The following is a 22,988-nucleotide window of genomic DNA, read 5'->3' on the forward strand; positions in this document are numbered from 1 at the left end:
ATCTTTCAATAACGAAAGTCAAGGCTTAATTTTTTTCTTCAGTTCCCCAAGCTTGAGAAAAGCTGAGCATGTTCTACCTTTTTGGTTTTTTGATTCCAGAACTTTACATTATTGGTTGCAATATTTGACTTTATCTTCTCAAGCTGATCTCTGAAATTTTCTTTTCAGCTCTTGGACCGCCTCATTTCTTCCACTTGCTTTAGCATCTCTATGCTGGAGAGCAAGTTTCAGTGTCTCTTCTGACATCTATTTTGACCTTTTCCTTTTTTCTTGTCTTCTTAATGATTTTTGCTTTCTTCATGTATGATGTTCTTGATGTCATCTCATAACTCTTTTGGCCTTCTGTCTTTTGTGTTTAATGTATCAAATCTGTTCTTCAGATGATCTCTAAATTCAGGTGGGATGTATTCAAGGTCATACTTTGGCCCCTTCTTTAGTATTGCAAATATCTTTCCATAATATTAACCTCAGAAACAACACAACAAAGCAAAACACAAACAAAACTTTTTTTTTTTTCCCTCACAGCAGGCATAGATAAAATCATAGTAATTTTACCTTATTATTGAGTATGCATTGTATGTGGGGAGATCCTTAAGATATGCTTAGAAGACATGTCTGCATTCAACATACATTAGTTGTAAATTACCTTGTACTCAGTTGTCTGACCAACATTTTGAGAGATGCCAGCTACTTCATGTACTAAATGAATGCAATTTTGCCTGGGATTATATGATGTGGTTGAAAGAATTTTGATGTGTTCTACCAAAACTACAGTTTTCTACATATTTGCTTTATTACTGAAGTCCATGACTTATTTAGGAATACTTGTTTTTGTTAAGTCATTTCTGATTCAGAGCAACCCTGTATAGGGTTTCCAAGGAGCAATCAAGTTTTTTTGTACACTGTGCCACACCTGGAATCTTTAGGGGTCTTGAAAAATCCATGTAGATTTTTTGTTTAGATCAAATGAAAAAGTCTTTAAATAGTCCTAAAGTCTATTTGTTTATTTCTGTGGCTGTTTGCTTCACCTTGGTCTTAAGGACTAAGTTTCCTTGTGGTTTTGTGCTAACTCAAATCATTATACCCGAAAAGGAGGGGAAGTTTTTTGGATATTATCACACTAAATGTGAAATTGAGAAAACTGAGTAACTTGAATTGAATTTCAAATTATTTTGTATTAATTAATTTTTTAGAAAATGAAAATTTGACTGCACTGTGTATACATGTTGTACATTTAGTATCACAATATAAGGTATATAATGTGTGTATTATATATCATATTTTTTTAATTTATACTAGACAAAAACTATTTAACTTGTTCCATATAATGATCACAATAAAGGTGAGATGGCATGTTCGTGCTTTATATATCATATTATTATTCCACATTGACAACTAGAAAGGCCCATAATGGAAACATGGTTTTTGCATTTTTCTTTATCCGTGCAAATCATTCCACTTAAATTCTACTGATTTCTTCAGCAGTTCCTTTCTTGTTTAGAGATATCAGTTTACCATATTTTGGACTTATTAAGATATTGACAATTTCCTTTATATTATGTATTATAAATACATAGACTTATATAATGTTACAATTTCTAAAACATGATAATAAAGTGCCTTGGCTATCTGCTCCTGCAAAGATTTGCATTCTTGGAAACCCTACATGTGACTGCTGTGAATTGGAGCTGCCTCAATGACAATCTGATCAGTTAGGTGTGTGTGAATTTCAGCACCCCTGGCCACTGCACACAGTTGAGCACTCTTTACAACAGTTCTAAAGAGCATCATTGATTCAAATCATCATGTTGTTGTTACTAAGTGCCATCGAGTTGGTTCTGACCCATAGTGACCCTGTATAGGGTTTCCTAGGAGTGGCTGGTGAGCTTGAACTGCCAACCTTGCAGTTCAAACGGTTTTGCAGTCTGGAGCATTAACCCACAGCGCCACAACAGGACTCCCAAATCATCATAGATTTATATATTTAGCAGTTTTCTGGCCAAGGGCAAAAAAAGGGTCTTAAAGGAAGCTGGTATTCTTTCTAATTTATATAAAGTTAATCTTCAGGCTAGAGGCAGGATTGCCTTTACCTATCACTTGTTGTTAGGTGTCGTGGAGTCGGTTCCGACTCATAGCGACCCTGTACAGGGTTTCCGAGGCTGTAAATCTTTACGGAGCTGAAAACCTCATCTTTCTCTCGTGGAACAGCTGGTAGTTTTGAACTGCTGACCCTGAGGTTAGTAGCTCGATTCATAACCACTACGCTACCAGAGCTCTTTTACCTATCACTAGCACTATTATAAAAGAGCTTCTGAGTTATCATTTTAAAACCATTCCTACAAAAATAATAAGACAATTAGGGACTCACCTTGATAGTGGAATTAAATATCCATTTTCTTTACAGGCAGACTCAAAGTTTGTGTCGTGTTTGTTCTTCATTTAATCTTTCTTGACCTAATGATTTTTTTTTAATTGAAATAGCTTTGTTTTTAAATTATGTATACAACTTTCTACTCTTAAAAATCATGTACTAAGTTACACTATTAAACCATGAGGGTGATAATTCAAACCAACCAGCCATTCCTTGGAAACCCTTTACAGGGTCACCATGAGTTGGAACCAACAACAACACCTAACAACAACAATTGCATAATTGAATTCCTTAAAAATACCTTAAGATAAGTATAATTAAATATGTCTAATATTTAATAAAAAAGCAACCTAAAACTTCCAAAATAGAAAATTAAAAAAGAAGTAGAAGAACTAAGTTAAATAACTGTACAATTATTTTACAAGTAGTTGATCATCAGGTTGTTTGAAATTTGGCAGCAATGAGAAAATACAATTGTTTAATGCTTTCTTTTTAATGTTAGTCTTTAAAAATTTTTTTGGGACATAAATTTTTTTTATCAAAACATTTTTAGCATGCTAAAACAAATCAATTTGAAATTTGCTTTGTTCAAAACATTACCCTATCCATAGGAAACATTGTCTGGCAAGTCAGAGCATAAACAGGGCAGTAACCTGGGGTTGCCTACCGTTCCATCCTAACATGAGAGCCATTAAATAGAAATCATGATATTGAGTTCAGACTGCCTCAGGTATCTTTGGAAAAAGACCTTTTTCAGTGACCCACAGGGTCTTCCTAAGCATTTCTGTGGAGATGATATATATAGCAAGCAGTTCCTAAAGTTTGATTACAAATGATCACACATTCGTTTAGCTCCTTTCTCAGGATTCTTACCCATGATCACTTTTGAAGATGATGCTAACATCAATCTAAAGAGAATCTGTCCTGTAGCTCCGTGTATAGCTACCCTTGGCTGTGCATCATCACAACCCCCAGCTCATCATCTTTCTCCTTGTCTTGTCTTTTTAATTTTGCTTTCAAATGAGCAAAGTCTCTCCTCTTAGTCACTCTAATTTGAAATGTGTGCTTTATATTATTTCTCTACCTCTTCCAAATACAATAAGGAGAAACTGACAGTTATTTTTGTCGTCATCGATATCCCATTTTAATTCCCACTGTCATTAACTTGGTCCCAGAGCTCATTACTTCACAGCAAGTCTATTTTAATCATTTCTTTCCTGATTGTTCTTGTTACAGGGTCTCTCCAGTGTTTTTTATGTGCCACTCTTTTCTTTATTCAATGTATCTTCCTACTTAAAATTCTTCAAGGGTTCCCAATAACCAATGAAAAAACTTGATTTCCTTAGTTTGTCCTTTATGACCTTTCATAATCCAACCTCAGTCTATTAATCCATGTTCATTGCTTGATGAGTTCAGCAGATATTTTTAGTAATCTGTGCCAAGGACTCTGTCAGGAATATGGCACATAAGTATGAATAAGACATGGTCTTTGGATTTAACTAGCTCACAGTATTACTCAGTAAGAGGGAATTTGCAAACCTTTGCTACCTACATCTTCCCTCACCATGCTTTTAAGTCCCATCCTCTACTTTGTCATCCAGCGGCTAATACAATTCTTATTTCTTCCATGCAATCACCTTTATCTATCCCAATCTATTTCGGTTTCTCTCTTCTTTGAACTTCTACCTAATGATATATGGTTTTGATAAGCTAGATTGTTGTTGTTGTTGTTATGTACCGTGGAGTCGGTTCCGACTCATAGTGACCCTGTACAGGGTTTCCGAGGCTGTATATCTTTACGGGAGAAGAACGCCTCATCTTTCTCCCTCGGAACAGCTGGTAGTTTTGAACTACTGACCTTGCGGTTCACAGCCCGATTCGTAACCACTACGCTACCAGAGCTCATTAGTGGTTCTCAAACAAGATCACTTTTGTTTCCAAGAGGCATTTAGCAACTTCTGGAGACATGTTTAGTAGTTACTTCTGGAAAGGCTACTGCTGTCATCTGGTAGGCTGGTAGCTGTTGTAGAGTTGATTCCAACTCACGGTGACCCCATGTGTGCAGAGTTGAATTGCTCCATGGGGTTTTCAAAGCTATCACCTTTCAAAATAGGTTGCTAGGCCATGGGAAAGGTGTGCGACAAGGTTGTATTCTTTCACCATACTTATTCAGACTGTATGCTAAGCAAATAATTCAAGAAGCTGGGTTACATGAAGAAAAATGTGGGATCAGGATTAAAGGAAGACTCATTAAAAACCTGAGATATGCAGATGATAAAACCTTGCTTGCTGATCGTGAAGAGAACTTAAAATGCTTGCTGATGAATATCAAGGACCACACCCTTCAATATGGATTGCATCTCAATGTACAGAAAACAAAAATCCCCACCACTGGATCATTAAACAACATTCCTATCAATGGAAAAAAGATTGAAGTTGTCAAGGATTTCATTCTTCTTGGATCAACCATCAGCACTAATGGAAGCATCAGTGAAGAAATCAAATGACGTAATGCATTAGGCAAATCTGCTGCACAAGACCTTTTAAAAATGTTGAAGAGCAAAGATGTCAGCTTGAGGACTAGGTGCTCCTGACCCAAGTGTTGATATTTTCAATAACCTCATATGCATGTGAAAGTTGGACAGTGACTAAGGAAGATTGTAGAAGAATTGATGTATTTGAGTTATGGTGTTGGAGGAGAATATTGAAAGCACCATAGGCTGCCAAAAGAACCAACAGATCTGTGTTGGAAGAAGTGTAGCCAGACTGCTCCTTGGAGGCCAGGATGGCCAAACTTTGTTTCTCATACTTGGGACATATTGTCAGGAGGGAGCAGTCACAGGAGAAGGATATCATGTTTGGTCGTGTGGAGGGCCAGAGAAAGAGGAAGACCCGCAATGACATGGATTGGCCAAGTGGCAGCATTGATAGACTCAAGCATGGCAACAATTGTGAGGTTGGCCCAAGACCGGACAATGTTTCATTCTGATGTGCATAGGGTCGCTATGAGTCGGTATGGACTTGATGTCACCTAACAACAACAACATGCCTGTCTACTGAGGTGACTCTGGGTGTGTTTGATTGTCAACCTTTTAGCTAGGAGTTGAGTACTAACCATCCTAAAATTCACAGGTCATCCCCATATCAGAGGATTACCCAGCTCCCAATATCAGTGCCAAGGCTGAAAAACCCTGATCTGGATAGTTATTTATTTATCTATATAATATAATCTTTTCTTTTTGACTATGCTGCATGATCACTAAAAGCAAAAACCATTTCCCCTTTCATATATTTCCTTGCTTTAAAAAAAGAACATTTATAGTTGGTTGAAAGGAGACCCTCCCAAAAGATACACATGTATGCACCAAATTCCTGGGGCCTATGAATAGTTCCTTATTTGGAAAAAGGGTCTTTGCAGATAATAATTAAGTTAAGGGCCTTGAGATGGGAATATCATTCTGGATTTTTCTGGTGGGCCCTAAATTTAATAAGTGTCCATATAAGAGACACACAGTGGAGACCCATAAAAAGACAGATATACCGACAGATGAGGAGAAGGCAATGTGAATGGACAAAGAGTCTGGAGTGATGTAGCACTGGCCAAGGAAACCAATGAAAGTGTAAAGCTACCCAAAAGCTGGAAGAAGAGGCAAGAAAGTAGTGTTCTTTCTAGGCCCTACCAACACCTTGATTTCAGACTGCTGGATTCCAGAATTGAGAAAGAATAAAATCCTGTTGTTTTAAGTCACAAAAACTTTGTGGGAATTTTTTATGATAACCTCTAAAAAACTCATACACATAGTAATTACCTTGCTCACTCAGTTCCTATTCCAGTTGTCAATGATTTGATTCTGAGTCATGGCAACCCCAACTGTGTGGAAATAGAAATGATTTCAATGACTGCTTTGTCAGAAGTACATTGCTAGACCTTGTTTCTGAGGTTTCTCTGGGCTGACTACAACTTCAGGCTTCTGGTTATCAGTCAATTGTGTAAATTGCTTACATTACCCACGAACTTCACCTTCTCCATGTCGTTCTTTCTGTGTGCCATTGAGTCAGGTCTGATTCATAGCAATCCTGCATAGCATGTCTGAGAGCTAATAGTCGGTTTGAACTGTCAACTTTGTAGGTAGAAGTTCACTGCTTATCCTACGGCACCATGCTAAGGCACCGTTGTTGTTATTGTTGTGTGTTGTTAAGTCATAACAAGATCAAATCAAATGCATATTCTTGTACCTTTTATACATTCCCTCAACTGCACAATACAAGTATAAAATGCTAGGCGTACAAATGCTAGCATATGTTAACACATAGAATACTACCTTTCATGGATTGAATTTAGCTGAGGCATGCCTCTCAGTGGGTTTGACAGTTATGTAGTGGTGCAATGTGACAGTGATATAATGACATAATCACTCCCTGATGTGATCTCATGTGATCAGTCCTGATCTGATGTCATTATCCTGTGTGTTGTAAATCCTCACTTTTATGTTGTTAATGAGGGCAGATGCAATCTACAGGATTTGATTGTATCTTTGCAATCTCTTTTGATATACTAAGGAGATTAAACAAGCAAGCAGAACTCATAGGGATCTCCTACCACCAAGAAAGAAGAGCCAGGATGAAAGTGCATCCCTTGGACTTAGGACCCATGTACTATGAAGCTCTTAGATCCAGGGAAAGACTGATGTGAGACACATGGAGATTACCAAGTAATGATGGGCCTACAGATACCCGCTCCGCGGGAGAAAGATGAGGCTTTCTAGTCCCGTAAAGATTTACACCCTCGGAAACCCTATACAGGGTCGCTATGGGTCGGAACCGACTCAATGGCACTTAACAACAACAACAACAGATACTGAAGCAGACAAGCCATTTTTCCAGAGCTGACCGAAAGAGAAAGCCTTCCCCTAGAACCAGCATGGTGAATTTGGATTTCTAGCTTCTTAACCCATGAGAGAATAAATTCCCATTTGTTACCGCCATCCACTTGTGGTATTTCTGTTATAGCAGCACTAGATACCTAAGACATTACCCATGTTGTTAAGTGCCATCGAGTTGGTTCTACCTCTTAGTGACCTTAACATAACAGAATAAAACACTCTCTGGTGTTGTGCCATTCTTATAATTGTTACATTTGAGCCCACAGTTGCAGTCACGGCATCAATCTATCTCATTAGGGGTCATCCTCTTTTTCACTGATCCTTTACTTTGCCAGGAGTCCTGGTGTGGCACTATGGGTTTATGTGCTGCACTGCAATGTCAGTTTGAGCCACAAGGTCAGTGATTCAAGCTTCCCAGTCATTCCTAGGAAACTCTATACGGGGTCGCTGTGGGTTGGAAGTTAAGTGCCGTCGAGTCACTTCTGACTCATAATGGCTCAGTATAGGGTTTCCAAGGAGATGCTGGTGAGTTTGAAGCACTGACCTTGTGGTTCAAACTGATCTTGTGGTCCTGTGCTTATCCTACAGCGCCACAACAGGACTCCAAAACACTATCTGTAGGAGAGGCCATACCAGGTGGATATCAGATATCCATACACTAGGTACAAATTAATTCATGTATGTATGTATTAACTTGTTTAAATGTGTTTTGTATAGATGTCAAGATCCATCTGACATCAGCAATGATGTCCCTCATTCCTAATCTGATGGGTCTTGACTAAAAGCAGAGAATACCAGAAAGATATTTATTTGTGATTTATTAACTGTGCAAAGGCATTCGACTGTGTGGATTATGACAAATTATGGATAATACTCTGAAGAATGTGAATTCCAGAACACTTCATTGTGCTCATTAGGAACCTATACATAGACCAAGATGCAGTTGTTCAAACAAAACAAGGGGATAATGAATGGGTGAAACTCAGGAAAGGTGTGCATCATACTTATTAAGTCTGTGTGCTGAGCAAATAGCCTGGCAACTTGGATTGTATGAACAAAAATAGCATGACATCAGAATTAAAGATTCATCAACAGCCTGCAACATGCAGATGACACAGATTGCTGACAATAAAGAAGACTTGACGTACTTACTGATGAAGATCAAAACCTTCAGTATGGCTTGTACCTCAAGGAAAATGACAATTCTCACAGCTAGATCAATAAATAACATCATGATAAACAGAAGAGAGATTGAAGTTGACAAAGATGTCATTTTTCTTGGATCCACTTTGCAGTCAAAAAATCAAATGGTGTATTGCATTAGGGAACTCTGCTGCCAAAGACATGTTAAAAAGCAAAGATGTCACTTTGAGGATGAAAGTGCACCTGAAGCCTTTACATTTTCAATGGCCTTATATGGATGTAGAAGTTGGATAATGAATAGGGAATACCACAGCTGAATCAATGCATTTGAATTAAGGTGTTGGAAAAGAATATTGAAGGTACTCTAGAATGCCAAAAGAACAAACAAATCTGTCTTGGGAAAAATGCATCCAGAATGCTCCTTAGAAGTGAGGATGTTGAGACTTCTCACATGGTTTGACTATGGAATCAAGAGTTGTCAAGGAAGGGAAATCATGTTTGGCAAAGTAGTTGGTGTTGTTTTTAAGTGCCTTCGAGTCAGTTCCAACCCACAGTGACACCCTATAGGGTTTCCTAGGAATGACTTGGAAGCTTGAACCACTGACCTTGTGGCTCAAACTGATATTGCAGTCCAGCACATAAACCCATAGTGCCACACCAGGACTCCTGGCAAAGTAAAGGATCAGTGAAAAAGAGGATGACACCTAATGAGATCGATTGATGCCGTGACTGCAACTGTGGGCTCAAATGTAACAATTATAAGAATGGCACAACACCAGGGAGTGTTTTATTCTGTTATGTTAAGGTCACTAAGAGTTGGAACCAACTCCACTGCACCTAACAATAATAGCATATTGTTGTTGTTAAGTGCCGCCGAGTTGGTTCTGACCCATAGCGACCCTGTAGAGGGTTTCCAAGGAGCAGCTGGTGAGCTTGAACCACCTACCTTGCAGTTCAAACAACTTTACAGTCTGATGCATTAGCCCACAGTGCCACAAACAATAACTTATAGCTATACTTCACTGAAAACCTAATCTGTACAAAAAATGTATTAGTTATAAAATGAAATCCTATAATTTAGAAGCTAGTTGTAGTTAATATAGCTTGTAGCAACATCAGCTTTAATCTCTAGATGGCACTATGTTATAAGGAATCAACACAAGATCTGATACTACATATTTTCATAAAACTGTTTCAGGAAATGAAGAAAATTTTCTTGTTAAAAATCTCCTGAGGAATTATATACAGTACTATGAGAAGTTCCATTTTTACTAAATGTTGATAAGCTTCTGATTTTCATTACTGTGAGATAAGGAAAGATAACAGAAGAATTTGAATCTCTAAATCATACTAATCAGTGGTAAAGAATATATCAGAAACATTTATTTTCATTCAAATATTAATTATTCCCTATGCATTTTGATGGAAAATGGATAAACAATAAATGTCATAGCTTATATGAGAATGCTCATATGGTATAACCTGAAAATGTAATTTTGATAGTTATAGATAAAGATTAGCAATTTACTCTTCACTTTTGGTTGAAATATAAACAAAAGCATATATTTACTCTTTAACTTCATTATTGAAATTCCACCTCCAATCTCAGGAAAAGTGAAACAAAGCTATTTGCATTATCTTTTCTTTAATTCCCATTTTCATTATCTCTCCTTTCAAGAATACTTTTTGCATTGAATCTCCATTGACTTCTAGGAATTGTTAAAATTCCTTTATATTAATAAAGGCTTACATCATTACATTTTACTCCCTTTACATATGTGACAAAAACCAATTAGTCAATCAATAATCTATCATTGCCATCTTCCTAACTGTCATAACATTTTGAATGCTCCGGAGGTACTTTTTCCTTTTATTGTTGTGAATTGTAATGATTTGTGTTCAGGTCTTACCTTCTCTATAAAATGATAAACTCTCTGGGGCTGGCATCCTGACTTCCTTACCTTGATGCACTTTGTATGTACTTAGTGGCTTTTGAATGAAATTAATTTGGTAGGACATGACGTGATGTGATGATTCAAAGAAAAGCATGGCATCTCTTTGTGAACTGTGTATGAATTTTTATTTGACTTTTGTTTTAAAAACATATGAAATCTCTGATCTGAAGTATAAAATGAGGTTTGCAAGTGAAAAAGGATATACTGTTCCTGCTCAGATCAATTTTTTTGTGGGGGAGGGCAATGAGTTGTTAAGTAAAATCTGGGGACATTGGAACCCAGTTTATTTGAATTATTCTTTTTCCTCTTTAAGTGCAAATGGACAGCTCATGACTATGATCACCTCTGTGATCTTTATGGAAATGGATTGCCAGGTTTTTTTCTCTTGAAGTAACTGGTAGGTTTGAACCTCTGACCTGTTGGTTAGCAGCTGAGTGTTCAACCATTGTGCCACTAGGGCTTGTTAGCATTATGCTTTGTTGTTGTTAAGTGCCCTTGAGTTGGTTCTGACTCATAGCGACTCTGTATAGGGTTTCTGAGAAGGTGAATCTTTGCTGGAGCAAAAAGCCTTATCCTTCTCTCACAGAGCCGCTGACAGGCTTGAATGATCCACCTTGTGGTTTTCAGTCCAGTGCTTATCCTACAAATCAGGCAAACAAGGCAATAAAAGATGCCATATAAAACTGGACATGAGGTTAGATGTCTTTGATGTCATTTCATGGCATCCACATGATATACAACTAGTGTAGTATTCAACATTGGGTATCGGCGATGCAGATTACAACCACAATGAGTTATCACTACACATCCAACAGCACTATGGTAAGCACACGCAATACAGCAGGGAGCCAAAACAGACACATCCAACTACCTGCATGATCCAATATCAGCTTTTCTCGCCAACCATATTGTGGGTTGTGCTCCTTTGGTTCACCCACTCCAGATTCTTTTTATTTGTGGAAAGTGCCAAGCAAGCTTCTGCCTCATGAGCTTTGTATTAACTGTCCTCTGAATAAAATGTTCTGATACAAAACACACAGCTCTCTGCCCCACTTCATTCAGACCTCACTACTATTGAATCTCCTCAGAAAGGCTTTCCAGGAGCTGTTTCAATTCTGTTTTATCATAGTTACCTGCTTTAATTTTAAATATTGTGGTATTATTTGTAAGGTGTATCACAATATATATATGCTAATGGAAATGTCCCCCTACACAGAATGGAAGTATTTATAGATATAGAGGGTGAGTTAACAAGCAGAATTGTGGATCCTACTGGTTGGCCTTAGATAGTTCATCCCGTGTACAAACTCACCTGCTGCCATTAAGTTGATTCCAGCAAATAGGAACCTTGTATAGGCCAGGTAGAACTTTTCCTTTGGGTTTTTGAGGATATAAATTTTAATGGGTGCAGATAGCATCATTTTTCTCCTGTGGAGCAGCTGAAAGTTTGAATAGCCAGCCTTCAGTTAGCAACCCGATGTTTTACCCACAATGCCACCAGAGGACATAAAAAAAGTATAAAGGTGCAGACGCAGAAAAGTTGGTAGGTTTAAAGCTGGGAGCATGCCAAAGATTTCTTTGAACTGTTTCTGCTTTTTTCTTGAAAAGAACAGAAGCAAGGCCATCAGTTGTAGTGTTGGAGGTTGGAAGAAATAGGAAAAGATGACAAGTTTTTAATATGACATGAATAATGTGTAACATATGATACTATCTCAAATGTCTAAAAAAATCATTAGCAGTATAGTTTTGTGATGTGGTATAATTCAGCTCTACATTCATGAATTAATAAAAATTGATGGGATAATTACTAAGAAAACAACTTGATATTTGGAATCAATTGGAAACAATACGATTTGAATGTAATATTACATACTCAATGAATTGTCAAAAACCTACAAATATGTAGAATACCAATCCATGTGGTGAATTGTGGTTGACTCTGACTTTTTATTCTACCTGTGCTGTGTTGAGTGAGTTGTTTTCAACCCATCCACTGTTACTGAGCCAATTCCAACTTACAGTGACCCTGTATAGGCCAGACAGAACTACTCTTTAGGGGTTTTGAGGTGGAAAATCTCAATGGGAGCATTTTCTCCTGTAGAGCAGCTGGTGGGTTGGAGGCAGCCTTGCAGTTAGTAATTATAATACATGATCTAACCAGTTCTTTGGGCTTTTGTGAGGAACAAATTAAATAAGTAAAAGTGTTTGTAAGCATGACAATAATATATCAGTATAAACGTTTATTATTTTATTGGTGCTAATTCCAAGGAGATATTTTATGGGTCAGAATATACACTCACTTCTCACTTACTGACAGGGTTAGGTTCCAAAGACCAAGTTCCATTATGCAAAACTCAGTGTTATGTAAAACCGGAGGATGATAACACCAAATCATGAAATAGAGGGTAACTACATCATTGCATAACTGCTAGATTACATAATTACATAACTGCCCAACCACTGAGAATCATAGTACAGCATTTGCTCCTGCCAGATGTACTTCGCCAATGAGAAAACAGATCAAGTTTTGTACTATCATGAGTGCAAAATGTCAGATAACAAGAGTGTTGAGTAATGAGGAGTAGATATACTGTATTATAAGCAAAATGCTTTTAATATCCTACAGAATTTAAGATTTAAACGATTTTAAGTCTAAAAGTGTCACCTGTTTTACCTTGTTGTTGTTGTTAAGTGCCGTCGAGTCAGGTCCGACCCATAGCGACCCTGTACAGGGTTTCCGAGGGTGTAAATCCTTATGGGGGTAGAAAACCTCATCTTTCTCCCGCGGAACAGCTGGTAGTTTCGAACCGCTGACCTTAAGGTTCGCAGCCCGATTCGTAACCACTACGCTACCAGAGCTCCTTAGCACGGCAATATTCTTCTCTTCCTTAATCTGTGTTTGCCCTAGACTGCTTTACTAGTTATTTATCGCTGGAGATGTTGATTAAGCAAATTCTGCATGAAGTTTCTTTTTCAGTCCCCTGAGTCCCGATACTGCCATGAAAGCGTTAAGCGTTGTATCCTTTGTTACTAAGTAGAATTAAATTGGCTTCCATATGCATAGACAAACATGAGACTAATAATCCATTAATTCAAAATGTAATAGTGGTGCTGTAGCATAAGTACTGGACTGCTAACCACAAGGTCAACAGTTCAAACCCCCCAGCTGCTCCTAGGGAGAAGGATGAGGCTTTCTGCTCCCATAAAGATTTACAACCTCGGAAACTCCATACTGGGTAACTAAGAGTCAGAATCAACTTGATGACAGTGGGTTTGTTTTTGTTTTGTTTATTATTTTGTTATTGTTTGGTGCCGTTGAGTCAGTTGTGACCCACAGCAATTCTGTGTACAGCATAAAACACCACTAACTGGTCCTGGACCACCCTTACACTTGTTAGCATGAGCCCATTGTTGCAGCCACTGTGTCAATCTATCTCTTTGGGGGTCTTCGTCTTTTTTGCTGAACCTTCACTTTGCCAAGCGTGTTATCTTTCTCCTGGCAACATGTCCAAAGTGTCAGAGACAAAATTTCATTATCCTGGCTTCTCAGGAGCATTCTGGGTTCACCTCTTCCGAAACAGATTTGTTTGTTTTTCTGGAAATCCATGGTACCTTTAATATTCTTCTCCAACACCATAATACAAATGCACCTTTTTTGAAAATCATAACCATTCTATGTCATTCATTAAATAATGCAATACATAGAGATGTGCTTAGAGAATAATCTCAGAGGAAGATTGATGTCAGCAGTAAAGGAGAGTCAGCAGAATGCATTTAAAATCTATGAAGCTCATTCTTTAGTTATGTAGAATAATCCATTTTCTGTACCAGTAATTTTAAGCAACTGGCCAGTCTATGAATCAATAAATACATAGTGATTGTGAGGTGTGCAGGAGAATACAGAGAGACATAAAACTACAGCTAGCAGCCTTGTGGCCTGAGCGTGAGTGAGTGAATCCTGGAATCAAAAAGACAGGGAATTGAATGCCTGGTTTTCCATATAGCAGCTGTGCTATTCTGTGAGAATTAGTTAATTTCTGAGTCTCATTAAAACATTTTTTTTTAAATAAGAAGGGCCACCACTTATAAACCAAGTTTTTGTGCCAAACCTTTACATGAATTATTTCATTTAAATTTTATAACATGTGTATGAAACATGTACTATTTACCTCATATTTTATTGATGAGAAAATTGGATTTAGAGAGGGGGTTAAGGATTGTGATGCACGACCAGGATTCCAAATTACAAGTATTCTTTGTATTAAGGAAGATAAAAACCACTTCCCCACTCTTGCCTCCATGGAATGTTACTTGACACTTATGACAGTCAGAGCCTCCCACAATTCAACATCCCACCATTTTCTGGTTGTATCAAGAAATAAACAGCCAGCATGTGATTTAATCTCTTTTAAAAGAAAAACAAAACAAAAAAACAAAATTTATGCTTTAAAATAATGAGATAAAGTGTGATTTCCTTTAAAATGCTTCTAGAGTTACTAAAAAACTTACAATAACAAAAAAGCTGTGAAGAATATTCCACTGGATTGTACCAGAGGGGAGCTACAGGGCCCATGGGAGATGAGCATTAATCCTTTCTTTCTCTCCTGCTTCATTAGAGGATGGACTCTCCCTTTTAATTTCTCTATTTTCAGCAGGTAAATCTTTAGTTTATTGGTTAGCCACTTAAGCCTGCTTTGCTTTTGTTTGCACATTTTTGGGGGTCTGAAGATTTAGCCTTTTTTAATGCTTTTTGGGCCTTGTTTTCACTTTTGCAGAAACAGGCTTAACTGACGACCTCACAGGTCTCCTTTTGAACTCTTCCTTTATCACCCATTCGGCTGAGCAGGCTTTCCTCTAGGGCATCTTGGTGACTGGGAGGGTGAGTGCTGGCTGTCTGCCAGCTGCGGTGCACTAGGGGCCTTTGCGAAACTGGGCTACCTGGCCACTGAGGCTCGTCTGCTGCCCTAGAGTCCATAGTCTTAACTGCTAAATTAAATCATCAGAATAATGAGCCATGGAAATACCAGACCTTGAATGAAACGCCTGAAAATGTCTAAAATAGCTTTGGGTTTCATCCACTATTCTATAATTTTATTGCATACTGTAAGCAGAAATCCAAGATGATCTCCTATATTCCCTGCCAGCTTTTTATACATGATGCCTAATGCCTGGGATTGTCAGTACGATGGGTCTCACTCCGATGATTACTTAATGTTATATTGTTGTTGTTAAGTACCATCAAGTCGGTTCCGACTCATAGAGACCCTGCGATTTGAGAGCACTCTGGTAGCGTAGTGGTTACAAATCAGGCTGTGAACCTTAAGGTCAGCAGTTCGAAACTACCAGCCGCTCCGCGGGAGAAAGATGAGGCTTTCTACTCCTATAAAGATTTACACCCTCGGAAACCCTGTACAGGGCGCTATGGGTCAGAACCGACTCGACGGCACTTAACAACAACAACAAATAGGGTTTCCAAATAGTGGCCTGTGGGTTTGAAATGCTGACCTTATAGTTCAAATCGACCTTGTGGTCCAGTACTTATCCTTCAGTGCCACACCAGGACAGTTGATTTTAAGAAATGGTGGTGAGTCAGATGGACCTTATCCAACCACATGAGTATTGAGTCTCGAAGTCATGGGAGAAGTCAGAGAAATTGGAACTATGAGAGGGATTTGAGAAGATGGGGATTCTCCATGTGTCAAGGGATGTGGGTGGGCTCTAAGAGGAGAGAGTCATACTAGGTAACCTGTCAGAGTTGAGAGTGGTCCCCTCAACTGTCAGCCAGCAAGGAAAGGTGGATCTCATTCCTACAATCGCAAGGATTTGAATTCTGCCTAAGTCCTCAATGAGTTTTCTAAGTGGATTTAACCTCACCCAGAGCTTCCAGATGGGAACTCAGTTTGGTTATCACCTGAATTGAACGTTATGGTACCCTGAGAAAGAGCTCAGACACGCATGCCCAGACTCTTGACCTGCAGAACTGTGAAATAACAAAAGCATATTGTTTTAAGTTAGTAAATTTGTCTCAAAACAGTTCAAACCTAATATACCCAATATAGTTGTGGTGACCAAGTATCTACTTGTTGCTGTTGTTAAGTGCCATCAAATTGGTTCTGACTCATAGTGACCCTGGATAGGGTTTCTAAGAGAGGCTGGTGGGTTTGATCTGCTGGAAGAAGGCCCGGAGGCCGTGAATTTAGGAGGAGTTGTGTTGGTTGCCCACAGATGAGCTTTGGTGAAACATTAACTCAGATATCATGCCATTAGTTTGAACTTCAAGAAAAACCAAAACCAAACTCACTGACATAGACTAAATTGAGTTGTATTGTTAGCCCACAAATGAGCCCTGGGGAAGGGCTCAATATTGACAATCTTTAATAAACTCAGACAATGGGGGAGCCATGGAACAGGATCTGAAAGGAATTTAAGGTGGACAGAGTCCAAAGCAAATTCCTTTCGGTTTTGCATCTTTAACACCATAGCTCAAATGGATCAATTTTTCTATAGGCTTCCTTATTCCTTGTCCAACTTCCAAATGTACCTGAGGCTATTGAAGATACAATGGTTTAGGTGAGACACACTTTATTCCTCAGACTGATACCTTTGCTGTTGAACACTTTAAAGAGATCTTGTGCAATAAGCAAATTCCCTGCGATCCAGTGTATTTCAGCTGTTTTAATTCATATATACAAGGCTATTGCCTGAGAGCAAAAGCACACTGCCTATATGGCTGTGCTGGTATACATTTTAATCCAATAATGTTGGATTATTGATTGTTGTCATTGTTAAGTGCCATTGAGTAGATTCCAATTGATAGAGACCCTAGATAGGATTTCCGAGGAGCCATTGGTGAGTTTGAACTGCTGATCTTGTGGTCCAAACTAACTTTGAGGCTAAGTGCTTTATACTGCAGTGCCAAAAAACTAAAGTTTATGTATAAATTTAGATTCAGATCACAAAATCATAAGGCTACCAACAAAGTATGATTTCTTGAGTGCTGCTTCCATGAGTGCTGATAATGAAAAATGAAGCCTTTGATAGCTTTAATCTTTTCTCAGTTTATCATGATGCTATTTATTGTTGCAGTTGAGAGGGTTTTTTTTGTTGTTGTTGTTGTTGTTTTTTACATTGAGGTGTAATCCGTACTGAAGGCTGTCGTCTTTGATCTTATCAGTAAGCACTTCAAGTTTTCTTATTTTCTAGTGATCATGGTTGTATCATCTGCATATCATAGGTTGTTAATGAATCTTCCTCCAATCCTGATGGCATGTTCTTCATATAATCCCTCATCTCAGATTATTTGCTCAGCATAGAGACTGAATGAGTATGGTGAAAGAATACAACTTTGGAACACACCTTTCTTGATGTTAAACCAGGCAGAACCCCAATCCCCTTGTTCTGTTCAAACAACTGTCTGTTGGTCTATGTACAAGTTCCTCATGAGTACAATTAACTTCTAGACTGCCCATTCTTTTAACTGTTATTCAGAGCTTGTTATGATCCATACAGTCCAAAGCCTTTGCATATTCAGTAAAGCACAAATAAACATCTTTCTGGTCGTCTCTGCTTTCAGCCAAGATCCATCTGACATCATCAGTGATACCCCTCATTCCACATCCTTTTCTGAATCTGGCTTGAATCTCTGCCAGTTTCCTGTCAATGTATTGTTGGCAGTCATTCTTGGTTTTAGCATGTTATTTCTCCATGTAAGTTTGTTGGTTCATACAAGGATTTTATCCGTAATACATGCACATTAGCTTCATGCTTTAGCCAGTTGAGCACAATCAGATAACTAAAGACATTACAGGACACCCACACTTTAAGGGACTTACTGTAGCATGGACTCAAGTATTCTGCATAAATAACCTATTTGGTTAGATGCCCTATTGTATTTTCATTTCAAAAGTGCTCTGATCCAGAGCCAGTTAATTAGAAATCTATTTTCAACCTGATCTTTTTAATTTCAAACAAAAATATGCCTTTACCATGTTGTGAACAATTTAAATTTAAGAATACTAGCCCTTCAGAAATACGTCATGACTTAATGATAATAAATTCCATTGCTTTGACAATAGTTACAAATGAAAACAAATCTTATCCATTTAATACTTTCTAAAAAGGCAGAGAAAAGAACTGAAAAGTCCTGTTGACAAACTACAGTCAGTCTGTACTAGGGCACTTTAGTGCATCATTCAGTCTTACTGCAATGTAAAGGAGCTTTGTTAGGATTTAAAAACTGAGGACTTGGATTCCTACCCAGTTGCAATAACACAGTGTAGCATTGTTAGTTCTGATTCAAGTGCAACTGATCAAAAGGTTATTGAATATTCCTTGTCTCTCTGCCAACTCTGACTGTCTTCTCCCTGACTGGAATATTTGGATCATGTTGTTGTTCATTAATGCTTATCTTACATTCCATTCACTATCATTATCTACCTTTCTCAGTAATTAGCTAATTATATTTCAAGATAATTAGTTTAATGAAAGTGTGGGAAGTATGCAGCAAGAATCTAAGTGATATTGTCATGACCTCTGCATGTAGATTAAATAAAAAAAAAAAAAAAGGGAATACTCATAATATTATGTGTGTTCAAAAAATAGTGTGTGTATTTCACTGAAATGTCTCAGATAAGCTCTGTACTCCTTTAGGGTTCTGTTGATCATTGGGATTGTTTAGTGGAGGTTTGTTTTGTTTGATGTAAGAGATGTGCAATAATTCTTGCAAGCCACTGAGTGGGTCAAAATTTTGGACCCTGAAGCCAACAAGCTTGCTCCTATTATAAATTTATCAAACAAAAATAAAGACATATGGAGACATGTAGGGAAATGAAGTGAAATAATTTTGACTTAGTAAGGCCATAGCATAGTGGTTATGAATCAGGCTGTGAACCACAAGGTCAGCAGTTAGAAACTATCAGCTGCTCCGCGGGAGAAAGATGAGGCTTTCTGCTCCCATAAAGATTTATAGCCTCAGAAACCCTGCTCAGGGTGCTATGGGTCGGAACCAACTCGACGGCACTTAACAACAACAACAAGGCCTTTCTGGTAGCAGTTCTCTATTTAAAAATAAAAAAAAAGAGTTTATCATTAAGTTGAATCTGAAATGAAATACTTGTACATTATCTAGAAATTGATTTATTTATGGTGATGCATGTTTGCATGCACCCATATATGTTTATATTGAAATTGGCAATTTGCTAACCACTGTGGAAGAAATAAGAGCATATTGGGCATGCTGTCTATTCTTAGGGAGACTATTAGCTCCTTAATGGCAGCCATGAGAATGTGCCTTTCATCCTTCCAATTACAAGAAGTGTTACAAGAAGTGTAGTTAACAACCTAGGACCTTAGCAGTTGTGCTCTGAAGTCCATTGCTGCATTTGTGCCAACCCCACATTTTCTACAGGATGCTCTCAGCCAATGGCTAAGTATGGCAGGGAAACTAAGGTAGGCCATTCCTGGGAGTCATGTGATTCCACTGACAGCTGAGTTTAGCTCAAGAGCTTCTCCAAGGCATTGTGGGTCCTTTCTTTGACTGCATGATGGTCTCGGATGCTTAGACTATCCAATCTTTCTTCCCACTCTCTTTCACTTAGGATCAGAATCAAGTTGCATTCTCCTGGCCTATTGCAGCTTGTTCCCCATTTTTTCTAACAGGAATTTTCCCTAATAAATTCTTTGCACGTTTAATCTCGTCTTGGCATCTTATTCTTGGAAGATCCAAATTAACATGCTGGATGACAAAATCGAATATACTTAGAGAAAATTAAAAACAACACTGTCAGGAAGTACAAAATCAGAGGCAATGAACAATACAATTGAAGAGGTTGCAAAAATGACATAAGGTACCTGATTCAGTTAAATAAAAGGAGGGTTACATAGAAATTAAAATGCATAATATGTTCTGAGAAAGGTAAGCATTCTAATTAAATTCAGTACAAAAGAGATTTGAAAGGTTTATTGATATCAGATCATAAAAGTTCTTGAATGTTATGCTGAAGAATCTGATCTGTTCCCCGACCCTTCTACATGCTGCAAGGAGCTCTGGTAGTGTAGTGAGTTATGTATTGAGCTACTAACTACAAGGTGAATAGTTTGAATCTAACAGCTGCTCCTTGGGGAAAGATGAGACTTTCTGCTCCCATATAGATTTACAGTCTTGGAAACCTCATACAAGGTGTCTATGAGTTGGGACAAACTTGGAGCACACCACCACTTCCTTTTTACTGAAAACATAGGAGTGGAGGGTCTTCAAGGATTTGGGACCCCTGGTGTGGCACTGTAGAATAAACACTGAACCACAAGATTGTCAGTTCAAACCCACCAGCCACTCCTTGGAAACCCTATACAGGGTCACTGTGAGTTGGAACCACAAAAGCAGCAGCTGGTGCTTTCACTCTTCCACTTTTACTATAGAGGCATAATTGACACCTGGTGTGGCTCAGTAACTCAAGGGAAACACTCATAAGAGAAACCCTGCTAATGGATTTGGGATCCTAAGTCCCTTCTAATTGGCTGGCGAGTATACCATATATATGTGCAACAAAGAGAGCTTTGAGCCTAAAGTCTCAGTTCTATATCAAGAGTCTAATTGGCTTCTTTCTCTCCCTCCCTATATAGATTGGGTTACAATAAGGATTTATAGGTTGGAGCTGGCTGGGTTTGTTTTTTTTTAAGCACTCAACAGGTTTTGTTTGGTAAAAATATGGCTTTAAAAAACAACAGAATTTTAATATCAAAATGTGAATTTATGGCTGATCTTGAATAATCAGATAATCAGACTAGATTTTCATCCCTGCATGACAGCCAAGCTATAGTTGAGTAACAGCTCTTCCATGTTGATTAGAGAAGCGGTTTTCAGTTGCTACAATCCCCACGCTTCCCTGTCATCTACTATCTGGCCCATTCCCTTCACGTACAGACTTTCTAGTGTTGGCAGCTTTTGAGTTTGTGATCCCACTCTAAATTTCACACATAAATCCTAGTTGTTCAGTGCTGTATGGTAAGCTCTTGAACTCAAGGTCAGTTTGGATCACCAGGTCGGCAGTTCAAACTCACCAGCCCCTCCTTGGAAACCCTATACAGGGTCAGTGTGAGTTGGAACTGACTCGATGGCTCTTAACAACAACACTAATGTTAAAAATGTATACCAGCACAGCCACATAAGCAGTGTGCTTTTGCTCACAGGCAATAGCCTTCCATATATAAATTAAAACAGTTGAAATACACTGGATCTCAGGGAATTTTGTTGTGAAAATTTTCTTGTCCAACCAAGACCTTCTATGAAGCGCCAAGAGGGTTAAGTCAACAACAGTGACAAGTGAATGTTCATGCTACTGACGTTGATTCTGGTGACTGCAGTCTTACTTCAAGAAAAACTTAGAGCATTGTCCTCTGTAGGTGATGAGGAAGATCAGGCTTTATTTGAAGACATGTGAAAGGGAGTCCTGGTGTGGCACTGTGAGTTAATGCACTGGACTGCAAAGTCAGTTTGATCTGCAAGGTTGGTGGTTCAAGCTCACCAGCCGTTCCTTGGAAACCCTATACAGGGTCGCTGTGGGTCAGAACTGACTCGTTGGCACTTAACAACAACAGCAACTTATTAGAAAGGGAGTCTTGGTGTGGTGCTGTAGGATAAGCACTAGAGCATGAGATAAGTTTGAACCATAAGGTTGGTGGTTCAAACTCACCAGCCACTCTTCAGAAACACTATATAGTTGCTATAAATCAAAGTCTACTTGATGACATGTAACAGCAACAACATAATGGAAAGCGCTGTACAAAAAATCAGAAAATTATATAAGGTTTAGTCTTGGTTTTGTGAGAACTTGGATAATCTCCCTTTAAAGATCCATAGCATTTATTCAGTGCTTGTTGGAGGTACTCCTGCTCTGTCCCAGACCATGAACTCACATTCGATTTTCCTATTCACTGCTCCTGTCTTATTACAGCTTTGTAAATTAGTATCAGCAGACTTTTTATGTAAAGTGTCAGATAATAAATCTTTTCAGCTTCGTGGACCATAGGATCTCTGCCACAACCACTCAACGCTGTCACTGTAGTGTGAAAAATGTCTAGTTATTGTTATTGTTAAGTGCCTTAAACAGTATTGTAAAATGAAGGGGTGTGGATGCATTCCAATAAAACTTTATTTGCAAGAACAGATGGTGGACAGGATTTGGATAGCAAGCGGAGTTTCCCTGCCTTAATGCCATAGAACGCAAGGAGAAAAAAAAAGCTTATCACATAGCAGGGACCCTGGTAGCAGTTACACATTGGACTGCTGAACTAAAAAGTTGGAGGATTGAACCCACCAACTGCTCCTCTTGAACGAAAGATGAAGCACTTGGTTTCTATAAAGATTTATGTTGTTGTTGCTGTTAAATGCCAGACTCAGAGTGACCCCATATAGGGTTTCTGAGGAGTCTCTGATGAGCTTGACCCTCCAACCTTGCAGTTCAAACAGACCTTGCAGTCCAGTTCAGTAACCCTCAGCGCCACTGAAACTCTTTAAAGTAGCTCTGTCTGTTCTGTCCAGCACATTAACCAACAGCGCCACACAAGGTCAGTGGTTCAAGCTCACCAGCTGCTTGTCGGAAACCTTATACAGGGTCGCTATGGGTCGGAACTAACTTG

The sequence above is a fragment of the Chrysochloris asiatica genome, unplaced genomic scaffold (genome assembly GCF_000296735.1).
Source record: "Chrysochloris asiatica unplaced genomic scaffold, ChrAsi1.0 scaffold00005, whole genome shotgun sequence".
NCBI classification, from domain to species: Eukaryota; Metazoa; Chordata; class Mammalia; order Afrosoricida; family Chrysochloridae; genus Chrysochloris; species Chrysochloris asiatica.